This window comes from Cupressus sempervirens, chromosome 8, assembly GCF_028749045.1.
Source record: "Cupressus sempervirens isolate cs-2001-9-10 chromosome 8, ASM2874904v1, whole genome shotgun sequence".
NCBI classification, from domain to species: domain Eukaryota; kingdom Viridiplantae; phylum Streptophyta; class Pinopsida; order Cupressales; family Cupressaceae; genus Cupressus; species Cupressus sempervirens.
Genome location: NC_143125.1, coordinates 523,144,932 through 523,171,356, shown reverse-complemented (window position 1 = coordinate 523,171,356; position 26,425 = coordinate 523,144,932). Strand labels below are relative to the sequence as shown.

Below are 26,425 nucleotides of genomic sequence, written 5' to 3'. Positions count from 1 at the left end.
GGAAGTGGTGTGATCACCTAACCCATGAAGTGACCTCATCTAAGCTTGATGTGATGCAATCTTCCTTTCTCTTCCATGTCTTGTTCATCTCTTCTCTGACATTCTCAAGATCTTCCTTTTCCTTTGTTGAACTCCCTGCTCAGTGCCTTTGACCTTGTTGGAAAATACCTACTTATGTGACTTGAAAAATGAGACAAGACTATCCAAGGATTGAGATTGAAAGTACTGAAGACCTCAGTAACAATGGTTTTTGACATGAGTATTGAGCAACAAGGCAAGACAATAATTGTGTTTCCATAATTCACCCATGTCACAGATGTTAAACCAATTGAGAGCAAGGTAGAAGATGAGAAAGAGATGAAAAAGAAAATAAAACCCAAAGAAAAAGAGGCTATCTAAGCTCTTATACAACTGTTGAGTTCCATACCTACAAATATCTTAACTGTTACACCTGTCCAATAGGTTAAATCAACTCAATAGGAGAAGTCACCTACATTGAGTGCAAAGGGAAAACAACTTTAGATATCACTACCTAGTGATAGTGCCTCTCGATCTTAGATAAAGGCACAACAAGATGATACATCAAAGGAAACATTAAGTTTAGATGAGGTAATCACATTACCTATGTATGACCTAAACAACAAGACATTGAAATAGATGGAAGAATTGCAAGCCTTGCTATGTTGCAAGACAAAGCAAGAAACATTCATAAGATAACACAAAAAGAAACAAGTATTGCATAATATAAAATATATTTTTGTTGATGCATTTGAGATTTCTAATGTTAATCATTTTCAACATCCAATTTTGGATTAGTTAGTATATATAGCTGATAAAGTTTAGACAAAGGATATAGAGACCAATGATAAATTGATGACATGGTTTGAGATGAGTTTTGAGCACAAAGTTTTGCAGAAAGTTTTAACAAAACTTCCAATTAGGAAAGTTGAGATTTCTAACCTTACCACTCATTTGGAATGAATTTTGAAGGTAATTCATTCTTTATACATGAAGCTTTATGATGTTGAGTTCTTCCCATTGGAGAATCAATGATCTATTGATATGATATAGGTAGATATGAAGGCATGCCCACTTTCATTTAGTAAGAATACAAGTTCAAGCTCATCTTCATATAATAAGTTGACATTTGATCAACAAGGTTTAGCCAAGTTAATGGCTAGAGACAATGACATGTGAAATAAATTGATTTCTATTCAATTGATGCTACTACCCCACTTAGAGATAATTATGAGGGAATTATCTATAGCTCATAATTTAACAAAGAAATATACAGATCTTTCCACAACAGAGAGGTTAATTGATCTAACTACTTAGATAGAGATTCATATTCAAGTCGTGGAATCAACAAGAGCCAGATGGAACAAAGCATGTGAAGAAATTTTAGCATGTCATCAAACATTTGTGGATAAATACAAGCTAACTTCTAAAAACCCCAAACCATAAGTGACAAAAATAAGGGAGAAATATATTCATGACCTACATTGAATGGGGGAAATATTTAAACAAGGTAGATGACACAAAGGGAGAGATAGAAAATAGATGAATCAACATAAGAGTGTATAGACATGTATACATTATATAGCAGAGATTAAGTTTTGAAGTCAAAGTTATAGTCTCAGGGGGGCATTATTTTTGAATGGAAAGCTAAGTCATGACAAAGTGTTTTTTCCATTAATGTCAAAGGGGGAGATTGTTGATCTCTAAGCCTAAGTTTCCTATTAGTGTCTAACACTTAGTCATTTCCAAGGTAGTGTTGGATAGTCATCACTGGGATCGAGCCATCTCAAGAAGGTCGAGCTATAGAGGACTTGTTTATATTTTAGCTTATGTCAAGCAAATCAAAGGTTGTTGAGCACCCCAATAGAGATCAAGTCAACATACAAGCTGAGTAACATAGAAGAGACTAAGAATTTGTAAATTTAGTTAATGTTAAATGAGTCAGTATATGTCATGCGTATACAAGCCAAGTGACAACATGAATGTTAGTTATGACCAAGCATCAAAAAATTCAAGTGCCAAGTAAACTAGTTTTGACATATGAGTTTGTAATTGCACAAACACTCATGTAAATCATTTTTATCTGATTTATACATGATATTTAAAGATTGTAGAGGCAATTATGAAGAATATTACATGTTTTTTCAAAAGGCATTAATCCCAAGAGAATAAAATCAACCAATTAGAAAATTAGAAGGATAAAATGGCAAAAGGATGAAATGTGGATCATTGATCATAATATAGATATTTCTACGATTACCTATTTAAGAAGGGTTGGACCTAAGATCAAAATGGATTATGATAAAAATGTGTAATGGTGAAGTGTGAAGGAATGAACAAGCTAAGAATAGAGTGAAGGAAGACTAAGTTTTAAAGGAGATCAAATAGAGCAACAAGAGCAGTGAAGGACATAACAAAGATATTAGATAAGGAGATCAGATTGAGATTTTGAAGAGAGGAGATCCATAATTTTTTTTTTGAGAAAACTAAAGAATAAGGTATTGAATCAATTTTAACAGACTGATTTAGGGAAAATCCCTTAACGAAGAAGTTCAAACAAACCTTATTTAAATACCCTAATAGATTCCTTACTTTATTGTAAGTGTAAAATATTTTAATAGGGTATGACCTAATAGTCTTATACGGTGGTATTAGAGAAGAGCCCTCACAGGGTAGATCATTAGATATAATCAAATTATAGACCTAACATGGAAACTTTGTTGTTGCAATAGTAAAGATTTATGGGTTTCATCACCACCCTAGTTTTACTTTCAACTTGAAGTGTTTCTGGGTTACCAAAATCATTGTGTTATGAGTTTATGTTCTCATGGATGTTATGCCTAGATAGATTTCATTTTGACATTAGATTTTTATGATTATATGATATGAAATCTAAGAAATTAGATAGATTAGGTGTGAATACAATAAATTACTTTATCAGTGAAAAGTTTTATAGATCCTGATATACCCCTCTTCTTAGTATTGTGTTTCCCATTAATATCTCTAACAATTGGTATCAGAGCCTAGTTCTCTTGAATGAAGTCTAATAGCTTAAGAGCACAAGATCTTGAAATAGAGGAATAAAAAATGGGAAAAATAATTGAGAACCAGATGATTGAAATCTAGATCATACTATAGCAACTTGAAGGAGCAAAAGATGAGTTAAGGATATCCTTAAAGAAAAGGAAAGATATGGCAATTTAACAGAATGACAAACTTTACAAGGAAGTTGATACACAAGCATTTCTTAACAATGGGATTACTAATGATAGTGATGCAACAATTGTAGATCTACTAGATAAGAATAACATTTTGAACAAAGAAGTCAAAGAACTCAAGAGTTAACAAGATATTCAATCAGTGAGATTATGTGAAGAGACTAAACAAAAGAAGAAAGATGAAGGCAAGATCATGGATGAAGAAGACAAAAGAAAAATTGCTACTAGACTTGAGGACAGATCATTTGATGTGTAGAAGCTAACAAGCAATCAATTGGATATGATGAATTGGTTATTTCTTGCAAATCAGGAGTTGAACAGAAAGGACACGAAGATCAAAAATTTGAGATTACAGAATGATCATTTAAGGAATGAGTTGAGATTGAGAAAGAACTTTTGGAAAGAATGAACAAACCTAGTGAAGCTATTAGATACTTTGAAAAACTAATGAGATCACCAAGTTCGTCCAGTGATACTTTTGGTCTAGGATATGTCAAGCATTCTTCATCTATTGATGAAGGAGAGTCATCAAAGAGTGGAGAGAAAAGAAATGAAAAAATCCAAAGTAAGGCCTAATTTTCATCATTGTGGTAAAATTGGACATACTGCTAACATTTGTAGAAGTAAGAATGGTATGCAAAACCTAAAAGGTAAATTTACTAGCAACTATTTTAATTACAAGAAACAAAAGTGATCCAAGCACATGAATGGAGGACAAAGAAAAGTGATCCACCTACTACACCTAGATTTAGAGGATATTGTTACAACTTTTAGAAATATGGACATAGAGGTCATTAATGTAGATTGAAAGAAAAAGCTAATTGGACATCTAAAAAGAAAAAACATGCACCCAAGAAAGGTAACTCTTACAATTTTGATTATAGCACATGGTATAATTGTCATTACTGTAGAGAGTATGGGCACATTCTAGAGAATTGCATTAAGACACATTTAAGAGGTAATTACAAGAAATGGTTGAATAGAAACCTAGTTTGTTTTAGTTGTCTTAAGGTTGGACATGTGAGTAAAAATTGCAAGACCTGAGAACCAACACAAAATTGTGAAAGCAATATGGGAAAAGGGAAAGTTGAGATGAAAAAAATATGGAAAGAGATAGTAGAAGCTAGATGTAGTAGAGAAAGAAAAGATGAGATCACCCAATCCAATGGATTAGGTGATCATACCACATCTAACTAAGCAAAAAGGTATGTGAGGGATTGTATATTTAAATATAATATTATACACTTGTTCCTAAAAAGAAAATTGATTAAAAGTCCATATCAACATTAATCAAGATGCACTAGGACAAATCTAAGAGAAGTATTGGGCAATGGAATATGTTTCACTATCAAGTGTCAAGCATTAGTAATATAGTCTACATTGACCAAGCATTTCAATATAGACTAAGAGCTTACATCGACTGAGCTGATGTATTGGCTGAGCGAATTGGTATAGACTAAGCAAGGTCATAGTGACTGAGTATTTAAATGAAAGAATCATGAACACAACTTGTGAAGGTCGAGACATCTATTGTACACCCACTAGAGAAAAAATGAATTTATTGTGGATCAAAATGGACATATTGAAGGTATATATCAAATTTTGATATTCATTTTCATTTTACCAAGTGATTTTCAGTGCAAAAGTGATTGAAAAGAGATTTCAACAATATAGCAAGAAAAACACAATGTGTAATTAACAATTTGAAGGATAACTGTAAGTTAATTTTTATATGCCAAGTTAAGTTGTTTTCAAAGTTATTTTAAGTAAATTTGTTTGAACCCTAGTTCAGAGATGACATCATCTACATCTGCAAAGGAAATGCTAAAGGAGAGAAATCTATAGATTGTGAGGAATGATTAGTGTCCCCCACCAAATTTCAAAGAACATTCAAATATTGCATTGACTGGTGATGAATTTGGTTCCCTATCATTAATTACACTGAGGGTATTGATGGTTCATGATGTATGATCATGTTATATGTGTAAAGTGGGAGAAATTGGAGACTACAAACCTTGTGTATCATATGAAAAATTGTGTCAATAATGGACTATTGAAGGATGAACATAAGATAATTGTCAAGAAAGGGATGACATGCGTCCTAGCCTTTCCAAAGGTTTTCAAATTTGAATGGATAGAGATCATGTTTAGCTATGTACATGATATGAAGATATGATTAAAAGGTGGACCAATTAACATTAACAAGGCTAGCATACACTGAGTTACTAGTTATCCTACTTAAGATAGACCTAAGTCAATAAGAAGTGTTGTAAGGGATGTTGTTGAGAGACAAATGAAGGAAAAATTGAATGGTCATGGCATGTCAATCGATGGGATTGATGACCTTGTCATAGATTTTGTACTATGTGTGACTGCATACAAGTTCTATTAGTCAAGCCAACTAAATAGTGTGCCTTACATTGCAGTGGACCTTAGATATAAAATTGAAAAGATGGATCATTGTTATGATCTTGCTAAGATGCAACTAAAAAAATTGTTAGAGAATCTTGGAGCTATAAGGAAAGCCAAGAATACATCATGAAATTTTGGTTACCTACCTGCTCGTATATTTTTCTATATACATAATTCATTCCCTACAGTAGGAACAGTTTCATGGGATAGAAGTAGAACAATTATTGAGTAGATAAGTGACTTGATAAGTCAATTAGGAGAAAATTTTGAAGTTGTGATGGATAATTATTTTGAGGAATTCAAGAACAATATGAAGAACCAAATGATGATACCTAAGTCAATTGTAGACAATTATTTTGATGATATATGCTTCATGGTAGATACAAACTTTATATATGCACAGAAAGTACTACGGAGGGTTGCATGGATAAGGCTCATGCAATATGAAGTGAATGTTGATGAAGACAACAACATTAACTACACTGCTATTTGAAGAAATTAATGTGAATACCAAACCATTCGACACATATGACACAACCAAGGGGAGAATGACATTATAAACAAAAGTACCCAAGACATATAAGAAAAATGAAGAAGAATCTTGAGGGTAAACTTGGTGAAGGTCAACTTCAGATCACTGAAGAAAAAGGTAAGGATGAGGAATTCAAAGATGAAGCTAAATCTGAAGCTGAGTCATATAAGGGAAAAAAGATCGATGTTGTCAAGCCCATGGCAACTAAGAAAAATCAAGTACTAATTATTGATCCAACTATGAAAGAGGATCTAAAGAAGGTTGTTACAATACTTGAGCTAGAGCTGAAAATAAGAGTAATTACAAGGTCAAAGGTAGCTTAGTCCCCAACTTGAAAGGAGAAAGGAAGCCCATCAAAGAGGAAGCCGAACAAGACACTAGAGAGAAACCTACCTAAGAGGCTAAGGAGAAATTTGGTCATGACACATGAGGAGGAAGATGATGAAGAAACAAAGTCTGATGATTTGAGGAAACTTTAGATTGTACCCAGACCATCTCCAACAACTATTGACCAAGTATATGAGACAATGAAAGAGTCAGCTAGTATAGAAGCATTAATGACAATCAATATTGATTCTTTAAATAAAGAATACCAAGAGACGCTTGAAAAGCTATGATTCATATGATGATACAATTCAAATCTACACCTATAGAGTTCGGTCAAGGCATTCAAGGAAATTTGTATAATAAAGTTGATGCTAAGTGGAAGTGGATAGTAGCAACTAAAAGATAGATTAGGGAGACCACTTTAGCACAAAAAAAGGTAGATTTAGGGAAGACACATATGATTATAGTGTAATTTCTACCCCTAGTTGACTTTTCATATTAGATTGCTAGATTCTTTTAGGTAAATTTTATGATTAGCTGTACTTGATTACTGAATTTGATTTAGACATTATTTCATACTCAATTGATATATTTGATGAGCTACTTGATACTCAATTATTTTATGTGTTTATGTTTATCCTTTTAATGATGACATTTTGTATGATGTTTATAGTGATTTTAGTTATTTCATGATGATAGTTAGATGAATGATTTATATGCAGTTTCTATGGATACTTACCCTATACTTGCATGTGTATGGTATACCTATATGTTTTACTTCATGTATGATGTTTTTGATGTGGTTAAGGGAGGCATTCGTAGTCATCTGCTAATCAGGATCTACATAATGCACCACTCCCTGCCATTGCCTATTTAGTTTAGATTATATGTGTTTGTACATGCTCTAATTTTATGCAGATTGCATGTATCAGGCATCGACTTCCCTAAACTACTAGGATGAGCATTTCTTATCATAGTATCTCAATCGTAAAAGAGGGGAGATAATTCTTGAGTCCAAATCCTAACCTAAAGCCAATTTTCCTAGAAAGCATGAATTCATGATTTTGACCCTTGAGTTTGATTTAGTACTCTGTTTCGTAAATTGGATTTTCGTATTTGGTTTTATGGCTTTGTTATGATTTTTAGCTATAATTAAATCAAATCAAAAGAATAATTTAATGAAAATTTTATAAAGAAGAATCTATATTTAATTATATTTAATTAATTGAGAAACTAATTAAATAAAAAAATTAAATTTAAAGATTTAATTAAAGTTCTAATTTTAGGTGTAATTATATTTATTTAATTTAATAATAATTTATTTAGCAGTTAAATTTTTATAATAAACTCTAAATAACATTATTAGTTAAATTAATAAATATTATATTAAAGACGTCTTGTAATTTAATAAGAGAGAAAGGAATTTTTTTAATAAGTTTATTTTAATTAAAATGCAAAAGCTTACACATGAAATTAAAATATAATAAAATAATAAAGGAAAAAGGTTTCACGTGATTGCAAAATCGAAGCCCTAATTTGGGAAAAGCTCTTTATTAGGAAATTAGAGCTCATTTCTCCACACACAAGTTTGGAGGAGCCACTTTTTGAGAAGAGGGTTTCTGAAAGAAAAAAGATTTGCTTGCGAGCTCTGTACATTCAATATTTTAGCATCAGATCCAAGTATGATCTTGTGGGTTTTGTGCAGTAGTTTTTGTTCTTTGATTTCTTTGTCTTCTCCATTTCTAAATGAAATTGTTTTCATAATTTAAATTGGGTTGAAACCCTTGTTTGTGAATCTATTGTTCTTTGTTTTTGAAAATGTTTGTGAATGAATTTCATCTTTTTGAAACCCTTATTTGTTAATTTGAGGTTTCATATTTGGATTGTTAAAAAAATTGGGTTATGGGTTAGAAAAGAAAACCCAGAATTATTAAATTATTTTGGTTGTTTATCATGGGTTTCTATATTAGATCTATATGGGAGATTTAAAAAAATAAATATATAAATATAATTATCACATTAATTACTGTGATAATTATAAATTTATAAACTAAATTAAAATTGAAATTTGGTAGGGATCTAAAATTTGTTTTGATTAAAAAAAGATTTCTTATGTTTTTATTGGGAGGTAGGGACACCACCCCCACTTCCCCCCCCACCTCTTTCTTCCACCTCCTGCACAACTGTGAGAGTGTTGCCAATGGCCTTAAAGGCCTGCCATATGACAAACTTTGCTATTGTAGTAGAAGATACTACCATAGGTAGTACTCTGCTATTGTGTTAGCAGAGCTACCACGACGACAAAACAAACCATGGGCTTCAAAAAAGGTAAGTTTTGTTTAATTTAGATTTTTTAATTAGTATTTTAAAATATATCAAATTTTAAAATATTTTTTTATAATGTTTAATATTAATTATTTAAGTTATTAGAGTATATAATAATTGTTTTTGATTAAGAAAATTAGCAAGATGGTGCTGGCTCATGGTACAAACAACTCACACTAGATACTACTAAATATAATTAATAGCACCTAATGCCAAATCCAGGATCAACAAGGATCTACAATATACTTACCTCTGTCAAAGACAAAGGTCTGAGAATGACACATCTTGGGACAAGTCCCCATACAAGCTAAGAAACATAACCAAAAATAAGAACCAAGGACTTGGATGAGCCCTTTAAAACTTCCAGCGTACATCCAATCACAAGAAGACAAGAACTAGGAAGAATGAGGTCCTTTCATCACCCTAAAAATTGAACAACTAAACAAGGCAACAACCTACCTATCCTTTCTTCTCTGTTAGAACCGAAGATCCATAACCATCTTGGCTCCTTTCTCAGGCAAACACTTTCAAAGATCTTCCACCACACAACAGTCTCCTTTCCCACCTTAATAATGAAAGGGTCTCCCACAGTAGAAATAGGGGGAGAGAAGATCAAAACCTTGAGGTTAGGAAGGTGGAGCCACCAACCCCCCAACCTATCACAAGCAACAACCTTGAAAATGTCCCCCTCCATAGGAGTCTCCAACAACTCACACTAGATCTCCACCTCAACAAGAGATAGCTTCACCTCCATAGAAGCCAGGCAAGAAGGAGTAGCAAAAAAAGTCCAAGTCGACCACCTCTATAACAAAATTTTACTCATAATGAGAGGATAATGGAGAGACCTCCCAACAAGGAACCAAACATCAAGGTTAGGAAGATAGAACCACCAACCCCCCAACCTATCAAAAGTAGCAACCTTGAGAATGTCCCCCACAGTGGGAGTCTCCTCCACAACTAGCAACTCAAACTAGATCTCCACCTCAATAGGAGATAGCTTCACCTCCATAGAAGCCATGCGAGAAGGAATGGAGACAAACATCCAAGCCCACCACCTTTGTAACAACATTTTACTCATAATGAGAAGACAATGAACAACCTTCCCAACAAAGAACCAACCACCCACTAGTAGGGGAACCCAAACTTGATCAACTGGCATAAAGGCACAATAACCTAATGCTTGAAACTAGTAGTACCCAAGATAGACAAGCCGCATGAGCCTCCACAACCCAAGATTGCCCCAAAGGTAGCAACCCATCATACCTTCCAGCATAGGGAGGGGGTGAGGAACCATCCCAACCCAGTCTTTACCAGCATAAAAGTGAGGAGTACTATGCAGATAGCTAAACTCCCCACCAGAGCTTGGGAAGACACAGGATCCAAAAGACTTGATCCAAAAAATATTGTTCCAAGGTAAGATGAACCAGGGAGAATGAGATTCTTGGAACAAGCTTTGAAATCTAATACCCCCACCCTTGCCCATGTTACCATCACAACCAGCTATGAATCTGGGGGAAAACCTCTCTCCCCATAGCCGTAGAAGAGCAGAACCAACCTTGACAAAAATCAGACAACAACCCTCAAAATAAGGCTACCCCCAACCAAGAGTGACACCCTGGAGGAACCCATCAACACTATCACCAGCAGGAATGGTACCAAAGACCAAACCCTAATCTCTACACATCCTTCTCAAACAATGAAGGCCACAACCAACACGAGTTCTAACCCAATGGAAAAAAATCCCAGCTGAATTGTACCACACAAGATCAAGATGATATGTCTAAAAAACCCCTGCCTTCAAACCAACAAATGGAGAGCACTGGGACAAAAAGATAGCTGGATCCAATAGGGAAAAGTCCACCAAAAGCTTGTAAAAACAAACACCCTCACTGCCAAGCACATCATCATCCTCATCATTATCATTATCTTCCCCCTCACCAATCTCAGACACCCCTGTAACACTCCTCCATCTACAGAAAACCCTCAGTTTAAAATCTCCAGACCTGCTCCCTCTCCCACTCATTGCGTGCCCTATATTGGGACTAATGTTAATATTTGTAATTTTTGTCTGAGTCTAAACCTAAGGTATAGTATATAATAATTGTTATTGATAATAAATAAATGAATATTATTTATTAGAGATTATTAATAATTATTAATAATAATTTAATAATTAGTATTAGATTTTAATAAATTTTTAATTGAAGATTTTCATAAATTGAATTACATTTAACATATATATATATTACTTTTAATAAAAAATAGATTTTTCTTAGATGAGTCAGTTATAAATGAAAATGATTTTTAATACTAGGGAATATTTATTACATCATTTGATAATTTGAAAACTTTAGTAGTTCTAATACTTTGGTAATGAACATTGAAATTCTAGTTGTATATCAAATCTTTGTGTTTGGAAAACCTAACGAACTATGAAAACATTTGTTAAAGTTATGATGTGATCTATGTTGTATTTCATGTTGGGGTTTAGGTTTGACAATTCAGGTTGTTTACCAGAGGCTTGGGAGGTTTAGCTCTATGATGATGTTATGGTTAGTTTTTGGTCATGATTTTTAATACCCAACCATGGTGATGTGTCACGTGTTTTCTATGATGAGATTTGATCTATTGTTTGTTAATGTTTTCCAGTTTCTTGTATAGAACTGAGGCAAATGGTGTTTTTTTTTTTAATGTAACCCTTGAGTTTTCGATCAGTTATTTTTTGGATGCTTTTAAGTTGCTTGTATAAGACTGAGGTGATTATTGTGATTTGTCTTCTGATGCTTTCTAGTTGCTTGCATAGGACTAAGGTGAATGTTATGATTTGTCTTTAGGTGCTTTCTAGTTGCTTGAAAAGGACTGGGTGATTACTATGTTTTATCTATAGGTTCTTTCCAACCACTTATAAAGGGCCGAGGTGAAAATTGTGATTCTTTGATTTATACTTTTATGAGCCTAGGGTAGATAATCTATGTGTACATTGGGAAGTGGCTTGCAGTGGAGGCCGAAGCCCTAAGTGGTTTCCTGGGTAACCCATTGGAAATTTTTTTAATAAGTGATAAAATTTCATTAAGAGGTTTAAAATGAACTAATAAGAATCAATATTTTTCCTTGCCCATGCCTTGAGTGCTAGTATAGGCTAGGATAGGAGTAGAGAGGATGCTTGGTTGCAACTTTGCTTCATTAGTATGCCTTGTCTGTATGAGAGAATACTGGTGCCACATAGAGACACTAGGGAGTTGGAGTCTAGAGAGGTTGCTAGGGTAACCTTAGAGTTAGCTTATGTGATGACACTTGCCCATTTACATAGTTGATTTCCTGCATGTCTTTGTTGCCTCTGGGATTAGATGATACTTGTGTCTTGGTACCTTTTGGGATAGATTGCTATTAGGATTTCCTTGACCTAGATGTTGGTTATGACTTGTTATTTATTATTTTTTTGGGACTTGAGACTATCTCCTCAGCATGGTGGGAGTGGACTATTTAGGTTTCATGAGGTCAGGTGGTAGTACATTTTTCTTATACCATTGAGATCTGACAACTAGATGTGCTTGTGCAATTGTACCTTTCTTTCTGATCTTGTATTTCTATTGGTTGATTATACTCTGTTGTATGCATTTGATTATCAGAGATCTTATGAGATGATGTATTATATCCATGATGTTTATTCTTTGAGCTTTTCATACCTTGTGACTTGTACAATGGAGAATTAAACATCTTGATTCTTGCCAAGTGGCATCTTATATAATTGTATATTTTTTAGGTGGATATATACTTGTAGTTTTCTTTGATGGTGGATTTGTTATATATTGGATTTAGCATTTAATTAAACTTAAATGTGATTCAATGTCATGGAACCTTGAAGAGATGTAATCTATTTTATGATGGTTTTTATATATGTGAGTTAATGCTTCTGCTATATTTTATCTCTTGTTGTTATTATCTTTCAAAAAAAAAATGCTTGACAAACTTAGTGAAACTTTAGGTTAATTTATTTTGGGTTCCTTGGTGGGGTGTTACATATAGCCCTAAAATATCTCATGAAGAGATTTATGTCTAAGGAGATGGTTTATAAAATTTTGATGAATAAAGCTCATGAAGTTGAGAAAGAGATCATAAGTATATGTTAGGAAGCATTTGGACTGCTTATTCATTGGCTGACAAAGAGGATGAAGAAGAAGAAGAGAGGGGAGAAGAAGTCAAGGAAGATGAGGATGATACAACAGAAGTTGCTAAACTTGTAGAAGAAATAAGAAAATTAGTAGAAGGTGTGAATAACATGATGTTATCACAATTAAGGGAATTCATAATTCATCCACATTGAATTAGAATTTGTTGACTGAGGAAGATCTAAAAAATGTTGAATCATATACATCTCTACCATGCACCAATCTAGTTTTATTACAAATACAAGACTATCCAAGGATTGAGAGTGCAAGTATTGAAGGTTTTAATGTTACATCAGTAATAATGGTTTCTAACATGAGTGTTAAGAAATAGGGCAAGACAATAATTGTGTTTCCAAAACTCACCCATGTCACAGATGTTAAACTAGATGAGAGAAAGGTAGCAGATGAGAAAGAGACAACAAAGGCAACAAAACCCAAAGAACAAGAGGCTATCCAGTCTCTTATACAACTGTTGAGTTCCATACCTACATAGAACTTAACTATTACACCTATCTAATAGGTTAAAATAACTCAATAGGAGAACTCACATGGCTTGAGTGCAAAGGGAAAACAACTGCAGATATCACTACCTAGTGATAGAACCTCTCAATCTCAGATAAAGAAACAACAAGATAATACATCAGAGGAAAAAACGAGTTTAGATAATTGAATCACATTACCTATGCATGACCTTAACAACAAGACATTGGAACAAATGGAAGAATTGAAAACCTTTCTACATTTCAAGACAAAGAAAGAACAATTGAGAAAAGAACACAAAAAGAAAAGAGTATTGTATAATATCAAATATATTTTTGTTGATGCATTTGAGATTTTTCATGTTAATGTGCAACATCCAATTTTGGATTAGTTAGTATATATAGATAATAAAGTTTAGATAGATGATATAGAGACCAATAATAAATTGATGAGATGGTCTAAGTAGAATTTTGAGCACAAAGTTTTGTAGAAATTTTCAACAAAACCTGCAATTAGGCAAGTCGAGATTTCTAACCTTACCACTCATTTGGAAGGAATTTTGAAGGTAATTCATTCTTTATACATGAATCTTTGTGATGTTGAGTTCTTCACATTGGATAATCAACAATCTATTGATATGATACATGTAGATATGAAGGCATGTACACTTTCATTGAGTAAGAATGTAAGTTCGAGCTCACCTTCATATAATCAGTTGATATATGATCAACAAAGATTAGCCAAGTTAATGGCTAGAGATAGTGGCATACAAAATAAATCAATTTCTATTCAATTGATGCTACTACCCCACACTAAGATAATTATGAGGGAATTATCTATAGCTCAAGATTTAACAAAAAAATATACACATCTTTCCACAACAAAGAGCTTAATTGATCTAGCTGCTCAGATAGAGATTCATATTCAAGTCATTGAATCAATCAGAGCTAGATGTAATAAAGGGAGAGACAGAAATAAGATGAATCAACATCAAAGTTTACATACATGTATATATTTTATAGTAGAGATTAAGTGTCAAAGTTTGAGTTATAGTCTCAGGGGGAGCATTATTTTTGCATGGAAAGATAAGTCATGACAAAGTATTTTTCCACTAATGTCAAAGGGGGAGATTGTTGATCTCTAAGCCTAATTTTCTATTAGTGTTTAACACTTAGTCATTTCCAAGGTAGTATTGGATGGTCATCACTGAGACTAAGCCATCTAGAGAAGGCCGAGCTACAAAGGGCTTGTTTATATTTTAGTTTTGCCGAGAAAGTCAAAGGTTGTCAAGCACCCCAGTAGAGACTGAGTCAACATACAAGTCGAGTAACATAGAAGAGACCAATAATTTTTAAAGTTAGTTAATGCCAAGTGAGTCTATATATGCTAATCATAAAGAAGCTAAGTGACAACATAAATGTTAGTTATGACTGAGCGTCAAAACATTCAAGTGCTGAGTAAACTAGTTTTGACATATGAGTTTGTAATTGCACAAACACTTATGTCAATAATTTTTAGCCAACTTCTACATGATATCTAGAAATTGGAGAGGTAATTACAGAGAAGATTACACATTTTTTCAAAAGGCATTAGTCCAAAGAAAAGAAGATCAACGAATAAGAAAATTAGAAGGATAAAATGAAAAAGGGATGAAATGTGGATCACTAATCCTAATCTAGAACTTTCTACGATTACCTATTTAAGAAGGGTTAGACCTAAGATCATAATGGATTGTGATAAAGCTGATGAATGATGAAGTGTGAAGGAGAAAATATGCTAAGTATAGAGTGAAGGAAAGCTAATTCTAAAAGGAGATTAGACAAAGAAACTAGAGCAATGAATGAAAGAATAGAGATATCAAATAAGGAGATTAGATTGATATTTTAAAGAAAGGAGATCCATAAACAACTTTCAGAGAAAAATGAAGGATCATATATTGAATCAGGAAAAATCTCTTAATAGAGTGGTTCTAATAGACCTTATGTAGTGCCTCTCCCATTTGACTTCTATAAGTCATCTTGATGGATGGAACCTTGTTGATCTTTTGTTGAGATGGGATCATGATTTTGACCATGAGTGGTGTACATCATTGAAGCAATTGGATTTATGTTGTGTATCAACTGATTTGATTATGCTTATGGCTAATTTATGAGATTATGATATGATTTATAGTTCACTAAGGTTTGTGCCAATGGTTATCAGGATCGATGTGGTATCATGATGTTGTTCTGTGATTACCCTGAGATATGTGCAGAGATTGCACCATGTACTACTACCATGCTACACTAGACTAGGTTCTTATAGCAGTGGTTAGTCAAGTTTATGACTGTGGTTTCTTATGTGTTTTAAGTTCCTCCTTATTGTTGTTTAAAAAACCATTATTAATGCTTAAATAATTAGGAATGGATTGTCCTTGTTGGATTCATTGGTTATGTGTTGTGGATATTTACCTTGTTATATTTTGATCTGAGAGATATTTGTTACCTGTGTTATGTTTTACATGTGAGATGACCTAAGGGTTAGATGTTATACTTGGATTTTAGTATCATAGATGTTAGACTACTATGCTATGCAGTTGATCATATTTGCATGATGATGCCATTTTGAGATGACAGCATGTTTTATGACAATATATAGTTATTCAATATTTGGACATATCTATGATTATGTTAGGTGATGGATTTAATGCTATGGTTATTTACTTCATTCCTACGTTGTTATGCTTTATGCAAATGTGAGTGATGTAAATAGATTATTTTAATATAATTAAATAAATGGTTAAATTAGGCGATTTAATGCATTTATTGCTTGAACTATGTTATTATATGCAATTGCACTTGATCATGTTGTTTAGTGTGCAAGATTTATATCCCTAGTTGTGGCACATGGAGTTAGTGATTTAGCTATTCATATTTTACCAATGTCATCCCTATATGGTCAACATGTCCTTATTTTAATTGTTTGATTAAACCTTTTGGTGATTATTAAATTTGAATTCATTTGCATTATGTGATTAGACTAGTGAGCATGTCTGTACATTTAGAGTTTCGCATTATCGTGAAAGTTGTTAAGGAAATTTCTATGTTTTTGGGTTTTTGAGCTTTTTAATTGATTTATTATAATGTCTGGTAGCTTTGCCATAAATGAATTCCTATTTCTAGGAATAGCCTTTTTTCATTTGGGTCAATTTGGGGTTTAACTAGTTTGGCTGGTGATTTGCCCTAATCAATTATTCACTCAAAAAGTGAATAAATATCCAAAAAGAAATTTAATTCATCACTTCTCACTTTTGAATTAGAAAGTTTGAGAGTAAAACCCAAAATCCTCTTCATGAGGATTTACTATTTTGTTCGTTGCAGGAGCTACAGGCTTGGGATTGTCGCGAGTTTGGTCTCGTTGGATCCAGCTCGAGGAGACCTTGGATTGCCACAATTTCCAGCTACTTTTGTGAGATTTTTATTTTCTGGTTCAGGTTTGCATTTTGCCCTTTTGGCTATGAGTTAAGGCTCTCCTGTTTTATTGTTTATGCTCTATTTTAGCTTCTATTTTTGGTAGCCATTTGTTAAGAGGTTGAGAACTAATTTTCCCCTCTATTTCTATTTGTTGGTTCTACCCGGTTGGTCAGGTACGAGCATTTCCCTATTTTTTGGGATGAGGGTTTGGGGTTTTGTGCTGTTATGCTGGCCATTTTTGCATAGAGTGTTTGAACTTGATTATTTTTGGATTTTTGTGATTTTTGTACCCAAAGGCCAAATGGGTTTTAACCTTGAAGTTTTTCCAAAATTTGGGGTTTTTACCTCATTTTGTATGTCACCCTATTTTCTTAGGTTTTCTTGGCACGAGTTGGGTCATGGACCTGGATTATCCATTTGGATATTGATCAAATGTTTAATTGCACTTTTATGTTTGCATTGGGATGCATGTCACATCCGTACTCTTGAATTGAGGCCAGTTGAGTGATTTCATGATGTATGGTTTTATTGTCTTTGGGATTTGTGTAGAATCTGTCCTCTCGAGTCTATTTTTTGTTGAGTGACTTTTTGCATTATGTTCTCTTCTAGTCCTTGTGTTATGATCTTTGTGATGGTGGTGTGCCACACACGAGTACATGCATGTACATTTCTTAGGTGACTTGTGAGGCTCGATCTTCTGTGGTACTTTTGGAAGTTATGATCATTGGGGTTGGGTTGGGAATATGCATGCCCATGGGAACTTGTCATAAGATGAGCATGGGTAGGGTAGGGTAGCATATGGAGGGGGCTTATATCTCGCAGCTTGACGATCATGGCACCAAAGGTTGGCAGAGGAAGCTTTATATAAGTGATAACTAAATAAAACACTTGATGGTAATAAAACTTAAGATAATGAAAAATGTTCTGTGCTAGAGCCTTTCCGTTGAGGGAGTTGAATCTACACGATCTGAGCTTGGGCTTGTTGATGCCAAACAACTCTCCATGATGTCAGCCCCTACTTAGTAGCCTTTTGAGTGTTTGACCAGGACCTATACTACTTGTATTGTCTTAGGTTCTTGGTTACAACCATCATACTACCTGGTGTGAGTGTTAGCCATGGATGTTGTGTCTTTTTGTGTGTTTGTGCTTGGATCATTTTCTCCATTAGCATGGTAGGAGTGGGCCTATGAGTTCTACATGGTTGGGAGGCATAGCTATCTTTACCGTGCTAAGGACTGGTGTACAGAGATGCTCTTTTATCCTAGTGTGACCATTGCTGGATGTTTTCACTAGATACTTCGGGTTCTAGGGTATGCTTTCATGTGATTTATGCTTTCATTGGAATGCTTTGATATTATGTTTAGATACTATTAGTTTATTTGATGCATTCTCATATTATGATGTTTAGTATATGATAGGTGATGTTATCTACTTTGTAGGATTATCTTATGCTTGGCTTCTAGCATGTTAGATTTCCTTATGCTTGTATTGTAGCATGTTTTAATAGTGAAATCCCTATTATGATAGTACTGACAATCTGATCGGTGGCTTGGGATGTTATGCGTGGGGGATAGTTAGAGCCCATGATGGTCTTATGATGCTATTGATGGTTGGGAGGAACTGCGTACTTAGTTTGGTTGTTCAATTATTGAGATGGTGTTTATGTACATTGTAATGTTGCTTCTGTTCACTGTGATGTTGCTTTTAGTACATTAATTTACTACTTTGGTTTAGATGGATAGATGGTCCTATATCTTGTTTCATGGAATCTTGTTGTTATTGCACTCACGTGTTTTTTCCTTGATCTACATGGATTCAATACTCCTCAATGTCGAGGAAATCTATTTGTTAACTTTTTACCTTTATGTTTTCTAGTTTTTTGATTGGTATCTTCACGCGAAATTGTGCTTTCTTGCCTAAGAAGGAAATTGTTCATGTGGTGTGCTAGGATTCTTCATGTAGCTTGGTGAATCTTCATGTGGAACCCCATACCAATTTGGGTGTTTCAATTGTATAGCCAAACACTTCATTGTGCCATTGTGCACATCTTTGCGTGGAAAGGTATCTCTTTGTGCAACATGCAGTACTTCTTCACGCAAAAAATAGGGGGCGTCTCCATTGGTTTTTGAGGATCAATTTTTTCTGATTCTAGTACCCATTGGGTTTACTTAATTTTCCATGTCTTGATAGATCTTAGATTTTTCGTATTGTTGACATTTTGGATTTCTATTTCCTATTGTGAGTGTGTCAATTTGGGTAGTGGCACTCAAAGATTCGTTGGTTGTTGGGGTGGTGGTTAAGTATTCTATTGCAATCTTTTTGATCCATGTATGATTTTGACATGTGCATTCATACTTGTAAAAAAAAAATCTTGGTTTGAAATGAATCCTTGTTCCAAGGATCTCCGGGCAAGGCATTATGCCTTATTTAAATCTCCTAATAGAGTCTTTAATTTATTTTAAGTATAAAATCCTTTAATAGGGTAAGACCTAACAATGTTATAACATTTTAATAGAGTAGACCCCTTATAGGGTAGATCATCAGATATGATCAAATTGTAGCCCTAGTAGGAGAACTTTGTTGTTGCAGTGGTAGAGATTTCATCCCCAACCCAGTTTTACCTTCAACTTGAAGTGTTTTTGGGTTACAAAAATCATTGTGTTGTGAGTTTATGTTTTCATGGATGTTATGCTTAGATACATTTCATTTTAGAATTACATGATTATGATTATATGGTATCAGATTTGAGATATGGGATGGATTAGCTGTGAATAGAGTAAACTGTTTTATTAGTGAAAATTTTGATAAATCCTGATTCAACCCCCTCTCAGTATCTTGTTTCCCATTAAGATTTCCAAAAAATACAACCTCATTCTTCTTTTCCATGAGGATAAGTTCTCCTTGTTCAACTTCACTATCTCTCTCTTATACATCTTCAGATCTTTAGCTTTAGTCCCTTCAAATGTTTCCTTCAAGCACTCAAATCTAATACCAAATGTTAGCTAACTTGGGTGGGGGGGGGGGGGGGGGGGGTGGGAATTAGTTATAAATAATTATTCTATAGGCCTTTAAAACACTTTTCACCAACTTAAACACTTTAAATTTTTAGTAGATCAGTAACTTGATAACTAGTTATAACATCAAAGTATAAATTGATATAAACTTTGCAATAAACTATCAACTTAATATACCAAGTATCAAAGTTATCTTTCATCTTATATTGAGTTGTAGTAATGTAATAAATAATAAAAATGAAACAAATTTGCAACATCATAAGCATTCACACAAATTGACACAAGTATTTAACATGGAAACCCTATAAAGAGAAAAACCACTTGAGAGCTGGCAACCCAAAATTTTCACTATTCAAAAGTGAGATTTTTTAGGAGCCAACCTTGTTAAAGGATACATACACATTGTTAATGTGACCTTGTTAGAGGATCTTCACCAAAGATCATCTAGACCTTGTCCATTATTTGAAACTTCTAAAGAGTGGCCTACAGGACTTACAAGACACTCAAAAAAATGTTACCATATAGGATTTCAAAATACTATTAGCTCCACTTAGTTAAGAGATTTTCTTGCTAAAATGACAATAGAGTAAAAATCAAATTATCTATCAGGTTGAGCACTAGCTTTCTTGTTTAGACCTTTGTGTCACTTAATCTCTATCTTCTACTAATTCACACTTTTCATACACCGACTTGGCACTTGCTATGCCTTATCTTAACAAAAATGTTATGCTTGGTTGTCCTTAATTATTCAACTTCTTCAAAATTAACTTAATCAATATAATCAATAACAATAAATATTTTGTTCATCCTTTAAATAGAATTTTTTTCCCATTCCTATAGAATCTTCAAGATTTTTTCTCTTAATCATAATTGTTAGACCTTCATTAGGTTTATGTACATTGAATCTAGACACTTATGAAATAAACTTACACCTTGAACTTTGTGCTCTATTTCCAATTGTTAAATCTCCTTCATTAGATCTTCTTTGAATTTCTCTAGTTGTTGATCTCATAAAAAACTTCATCCTTATCTTTGAAACTTCTTGAACAATATTTATTTTCATCAAATGTCAGCCTCAAATTAAATCTTTTTTTTTTTTTTTTTTTCCTTTTTTACTTGTTAACATTACATCTTGCTTGGTCAATGCTAGATTTGGTTAACACTAAAATTTCTTAGTTGACACTACACTTTCTTTAATTCTCCTTCAGGTCCTCAATGAAAATTGTAGTAGCTTGGTTAATACTGTGTTCCTTCATCCACCAACCAAACTATCTTTCTTATACATGATTCCAATATTTAATAAAATTATATGAAATAATCAAACCAACATTATATTTTAAGAGTCTAACTCATTCAAATGCCCATTGAATACCATACACTTATCAACACTTACATCATCATACTCTCTTCAAATCCTCTTCATCAATCAAATGATATGAAAATCTACTAAATTATCACATTGTCTAGCCAATTAAGGCTTGATATTAATGACAACATAGTTATTGATATAAATCTTACACATGCATTAACAATATTATTAGTTGGAGCTAAAAAAGCACACCAATGTGCAAATCTAATTCACAAGGGTGATTAGAGAAGAGAAGATGTGTAAGCCTAATAGAGGCAATGAAAAAGGTGATACACTTAGACAATGTATGCTAAGTGAAGTCTGCATAAGAAGGATACAAGTGAATGAGAAAGTACATTGACTAGTGAGTTGGATTGGCCAAATCATCATGATGAGCATGGAGCAAAGAACTCATGAGTGCCTAGTCATGTAGAGGGCAATTGTGCACTCAATATAACATTTAATGGTGATGGGTGAATAGATCAAGGAACATAAAAAATAATTTGAATTTGAATTATTTACAACAAGATAAAGTCATCAAAGACACATGACACCCATGAATTTTATAGGAACATACTACATCTAAAGACACTGTTGCAATGGGTATCCCAGCTAGTAATAGGGTGAGAATCCAAATTTTGAATTAATAGATCAAGACTTCCAAGTGAAGCAAGAGAAAATTATAAGAAAAAATCAAGTTGAAAGAGTAAAGGATAGATTTCCAAATGAATATCCAGAGTTCCAAAAGAGATGAGCTAAAGTGGAATCTTAAAGTGGGAAGGAGATTGATAAAAGAAAGGCCATCTTTAAAGATTTATCATGATGGGGAGAGGTGAGAAATCCAAACAAAATAAGGTATATCATGTGCTTAAGCAAGGAGAACCAAGCACATAAGTGATTAGAGTATGAAGTTGTAGAGCTAAGGGAAGACATAGCTTAGTTTTAGACTTGTCAAGAGAGCTAAAGAAGGATCTATTTCAAGCTAAGTGTAGTAGCTAAATTGTTATATCACTTCCTATGGTTTACTAACATTTACAATAACAAATCCCATCAAGGGTAGTCCCTAACAAGTTCTTTGTATAAAACCCCTAATAGGGTGACACATTAACTTGTGTTCCAAAGTCCTTTAACCAGGCTACTCCTAATAGGGCAAGACTTTAATAGGTCTATCAAAATCTCCTAATAGGGTGACACCTAATAGTGTCATTGTAATATTCTAGAAGGGATAATCTCTTGACCAAGTGCACTTCAAAAGAGTGCATGCTTTGTCAGGATCAATTTAGAGACCATGGTTTTTACCCTAGTCAAGTTTCCACGAGATAAATAATGTGTTATGTGTTGCTATTTTCATGTTCTATGTTTTTTTGTAATCTTGATTGCTTGGTCATTTAATTGGTTTGGAAACTAGAGATCGCACTCATTGATTATGGATTTGACATCCTTAAGTAGTGTCAAAATAACCCATTGAACTCTGTTAATTTATCAACCAAGGATGTATACTTAAAAAGGTATCTACAAGGTATATGATCTAAACCATCCTAGTTTCCATTACTAATCTATGAAAAAGGAAATACTAAACTAATGGAAATGAAGATGTTTAACTTAAGTATAGAATTGGAAATCTAATCTATTGCATGGGAATCAAAATACAAACAAGATTCTACTTTGTCTTCCTATGTTGTAGGAACAACCAATAGTTTTGTTACCAATGGTAATAGGAGAAAAAAAGTTCTATCTATTCTAAGAGAAATGAAAAACTACTTCTACTAACTAGATTCACTCACCAAGTGAGCCCCCTAGGATGAGTGAATGAATAAGTACTCAAGACAAAGTACTAAAGGATAATAATATCATTTTATTGATATTTGAATCATCAAAACTTACAAATGTAACATCAAAACTATATTAATCACTATTACTAGATTACAATCGACTTTACAATTCTCTTATTAAAGTAAAATAAACAACTTATTTATATCTTCTGTAAGAAAAATAACTTTCTATATCAAAATTCCTTTAATAACGAGGACTTAACATAGACTTAATGAGGTACATTAATTCAAGGACAGGTTCATTGAGCAAGTCATCCAAAAATATAACATGCCATGATTTTGGATTTATGCATGGATAGTTTATAGTTGCATTGACTTGATCTTTTGATAAATTTTTTGGACATGGTTGTTGCATCATGAATATGTCATAACTCTTTGATCATGCTTCCTTAGTTCCTTGTTGACTTATTCCTACAAGAGATTGGTGCATATACCACATTTCAAAACATATATCCATCTCAATAACTTCATGGAAAGAATTACACGTAGATACAACTAATCTTTTCTCATGACATATGGCTATAGGAACCTACCCTATAAAAGCTTTCAAAGGAAGAAAGAAACATTTTCATCATTATACAGACACAATTTCATTTGTCAAGCATTAGTTCTAACTATAGTGTTATAATTATAAAACCATAATGCATCTTCAAAAACCATAGCAAAGACTATCACTTATAGTTTTATATAGATATGATAAAAATTCTTTAAACATAAGGGTGAAAACCCTCCAAATAACCATAAAACATACCAAAACTAGATACTAACATATGGTCCCATCATTGATCAATTAAGTTATAGCTAGCACTAACCCAGTGATAAGTGTAAAGTGTAATTGTTACTAAAATTTTGCACATGTGTAAAATTTTACACATATGTGCAATGAAAGTACAAAAGTGCTATTCATTTCATTCAAACAATAGAAATGTCCTTGTATTATTTACTTTCAAATATACATTGATGTTTTGGTTAACAATGAAATGAATTAATATGCTGGAAAGGAAAAAATCTCACATAAGCTGTGAGTGTAGCTACTAAGTTTCTTTCATAAGAAAATACACAAATAGATACATATGAATGAAATAAATAAGAGTAGAGATAACCAATCATTGCTTGTTGCTTTGACTGGTTATGAACTCTTTCCCTGGTGCACTCATCCAGCTTCAAGCTCCACACTCTCCAGCAGCTACAAAAAGAGGGGAAAACTGATGTTAGATCCCAAGGGATCTAAGAAATGACCGTATATCTCTATTCCTATACATACTTTATCTATCAATGCATTTCATCATGAAAGAAAAGTAAGTAGTGATATTGGCATTTAGTCCTGAAAGAAATAAAATCATTTGTGAGTGTCATGAGCTCATGCTCGAACCTCATAAGATATGTCACATGATATAAAAGATTATGGCAAAGAAGAAATGATTGATATCATGATGAAATATCAAAAAATCCAAAATAATAAGCATGCATATTAGAGGACAAAACAATGATATAATACAAGAATGACTATTTTGTCAGCATAAATGGACACTAAGAGAATATACAATCATTATCTATATCAAAGCAACAATATTTGGCATATAAAATAGGGAAAGAAAAGATGATGGCAACAAAACAAATAAATGGTGCAATGTCTTCAAGATAAAATACAAGGGCATGCCGAGAGATTACCATTATATGCCAATTATGAAAAAGTGAAATGCATATGTTTTTATCACATCAATGTTGATTCCGTAAATTAACTCTGAATATGATAGATTAAAGTTAACATTGAAATATGTGGCAGTCTGAATATTCCCAATTGGCTACTCCCTGAAATAATTACTCTTGGCAAACCGTCACCTTTTTCAAATAAATGAATTGATCATGCATTGTCAAAGATTCTTTTGGTTATGGAAATGTTGTAAAGCTTATGATGGCTTCTCAAATATAAAGTCATGCATTTTAGTTTTCCATTTCTTGATCATTAATGTTGCTAAGGTTAATCTTGATGAGGAGCCCTTTCTCGAGAGCTACAACAATTGGGATTGCCAAAAGAACATGTTGATTCCTTATGTAGATCCTTCAAGAACATAGGAACATGATGCAAGAAAAGTTTCTTGAGCAAAGCATACAATTGCTTGCATCAAGCATTGATAGATCGTAAACATATATTGGGAAACAAAAGGTCTGTTCTTGTACATTTCAAGAAATAATGAAGTCATGAAAAGAGACAAAAATTCCTTCAATGGGACAAATTTCAAATATTGCTAAAAGAGAATAAAGATTGCAAGTATAGAGATGATGGTTGCTATGAACAAAGTTGTCTCGTATCAAGAAGAAAGCATTCTTTTCCTTTCATTTTGATATCTTTTCATGATAGTTTTTCTTTTGCAAGACCAACCTGTAAGAGCCACAGAATGTGAAGATGGAGCCATGAGAAGCATAATGCCTACGACTGTTATATCAAGAGTATGGGTTGTGAGGGGAATTGATTATTTGTAAGAGAGCTTCTGATTTAGCTAGCCATATAACTCATAGCTACAAGGTGTCATAGTTGCAAGGTATTTCATATGCTCATTAATACAAACTCTACATAGAAACAAGCTACTATTGAAGATTCCTAAAACACAAAAAAAAAAAAAAAAAAAAACATGGCTGAAACTCATCAATGGATCAGTCACAATTTTGTCAATTTGGAGGGAAATCATAGTTTAGATGAGACTATAGTTGATTGCATTCACTATCTACTCTAGAGGATAAAATAAACCAATTCATGAGGAAAGTATCATGGATCAAGGGCGATGTAGGTCAGCTGAAGTAGATACCTGTAAGCAATAGTGTAAGGTTTACAGTTGAAGGCTATGAGAGATTATGTGCTTGGGTTAAGTAAAGCACCCACAACAAATACTGGTTCAAAGAATATCTAAAAGCCATGTTTCCTTATTTTGGAAATACAATGACAAAATTTTAACAGAGAACACATCAATGCCAAAGAGAAAGTAAACACAGTTTCCTAATCTGCAATTCTGTGGACAAGAAGCAAAATCCAATGGCATCAATTTTGAACCATTTAAGGTCAATTTGATTCAACCGACCCATTAATGCAAGCCAAAGATTGAATGTATGGTGTAGTTCCTGAGAAACCCGACCTAGGTTTTTTGTCACAATGCAGGATCACATTTAGAATGCACTAATAAAAAGATCAAACTCGTATGCAGTAGTGAGCACAATACAACAAAATATAACTGGAGTATACACAGTGAATACCCATGCTGGTTCAAGCATAAGTAACCCATTCGAGTTTGTTAAAGGAAAT

At 33.3% G+C, this 26,425-nt stretch overlaps 1 pseudogene; it reads left to right on the top strand.

The window, feature by feature from the left end:
• Positions 1 to 6,236: 6,236 nt before the first annotated feature.
• On the top strand, positions 6,237 to 25,380 carry LOC149543495 (uncharacterized; annotated as a pseudogene).
• The last annotated feature ends 1,045 nt before the right edge of the window (positions 25,381 to 26,425 follow it).